The following is a 1,832-nucleotide window of genomic DNA, read 5'->3' on the forward strand; positions in this document are numbered from 1 at the left end:
CCAGGTTGTTATCAGTAGAGGCCTAACTGGGAACCTGAAATGCTAACCTTGCTCAATAGTCCAACAGTAACAGGGAATCCCTTTCCTCCCTAAGTCAGTGGACATCAATTTGAAAACCTTGACTTCCACCTCACCTGGAATAAGAAGGTGATACCCCTAGAGTGGTATCAGAACAGACCTATTAAAATACAGGTTTAATCTCTGAGCCCAATATACAGAGAAAGGAGGAAAAAACTAAAATTCTATGCACTACTACACAGGGGCCTAGCACCCTCCAGCTTCCAGCAGAGTTAAAGAAGTGGAAGGTTCCCCCCACCCCTGCCCACAGAGCACAGTGGTGTTGATTCCATAAAGTTTTTGTCAAGATAGGACAGACTAAAAATGAATTTGGAACATAAAGGGGCAGAGATTCTTTCCCCACTGTATTCTACTCAAAGTATATCCCCCACAAATAAGGTGAGAACCATGGTGTAAAGGAGAGAAAAAGAGACCTCAAAAACAGGGAGACTGAGTACAAGAAGCGAAAAGAAAAAAAAAAGACTGCAACTTGTTCCCAGGGACTGGAGAAAATTAAAAAAGAAGATTGGAATCCATCAGTGTTCCATTAGTCATCTTCTCCTTCATCTTCCTCTCCTTCCTCCCCCTCATCATCATCTTCATCTTCTTCACCCTCATCCTCATCCCCTTCTTCATCAATATCTTCCAACACTTCTTTATCATCATCATCATCTTCTTCTCCTTCCCCTTCTCTGTCATCCATATCAGGAGCCAAGCAGTACTGTAATGGATTTGGACAGATATCATCTTTGATGACTTCTAACTTCATCTGCACCTGCATCAGAATGGTCAGTAAACCAGGTAGAAAAGCTCTCTGGTTTCTCATGCTGCCTCTTCCTGCTGGCTTTATTCTGTGTTTGACATGAATGTTTTGTCAAATCCTTTCCAGATTTCCATTTGATTTCAGTGGACTTTAAAGATGGACCACCACTCTCATTCAGATGATATTCTTTGGAGAGAACTTTATTTTTGAAGTAAGAATTTTCATCAAAATAAAAATCTATTTTGTAATCTGATTTAATATCTTCAAGTTCTGTCACTTCAACTCTTGTCAAATAATGCAGTGCCTTTTCATCCTCTTCCCCAAGCAATGCAGACACTTGTGGGTGGTTGACAAATGTTGTTACCCCAAAATCTGGGATTTTGGCCGTAAGTTCTGACCTCTTCTGAAAAAATGGTTGATGGAGTTTGTTATATTTCTGTTCTGCTTTCAAAATCTTCTCACTGGCTTGTTCATTAAGTCTGTCTGTTTCATTTTGTACTTCATCAATATGTTTAGTTGTTTCTTGCTGCTTTTTTTCCCTTCCTTTGACAAGTCCTGAGAGGTTGGCTTCTTCTCTGGCTTGGGGGCAGGAGGAAGTCTCAGTTTCTTCACAAGGGTTGGGAGCGAAGATGGGTGTTTATATGTATAGTTAGCATTTACCAACATGTATCTGTCTACTTTCTCTTGTTTAAAAAAAGGGGAAAAACACACAAAAAAGGGGGGTGGTTATAGAAAGTCAGCAAAGGGTGCTTTTGAGATGTTGGGTGGGTTAAGTGGGCATTTTGACAACATGGCTTCTCTTTTGGCATGTTTAATTGTGTTGTCTAATGGACATCCTTGCAATTTAAGATGACACTTTTAAAATAAAATTCTCTCCTGATGATGACTTGAGCCCTGCCACTCAATGTGAGAATCAGCAGGATCTGTAGGATCTTATTTGGAATTGACATTTCTCTATTATAATTTTGTTCTGTTTATTTTTAAATTTTCTTTTGTTTCACTGGAAAGGAAA

The 1,832-nt window shown here is 39.5% G+C and overlaps 1 pseudogene; it reads right to left on the reverse strand.

Annotated features, from left to right (window-relative positions):
• Positions 1-530: 530 nt before the first annotated feature.
• LOC129082255 (protein SET-like) lies at positions 531-1,486 on the reverse strand (annotated as a pseudogene).
• Between the last annotated feature and the right edge of the window lie 346 nt (positions 1,487-1,832).

Source organism: Pteronotus mesoamericanus, unplaced genomic scaffold (genome assembly GCF_021234165.1).
Source record: "Pteronotus mesoamericanus isolate MK-2021 breed Mesoamerican mustached bat unplaced genomic scaffold, CSHL_Meso_final scaffold_125, whole genome shotgun sequence".
Taxonomy (NCBI): domain Eukaryota; kingdom Metazoa; phylum Chordata; class Mammalia; order Chiroptera; family Mormoopidae; genus Pteronotus; species Pteronotus mesoamericanus.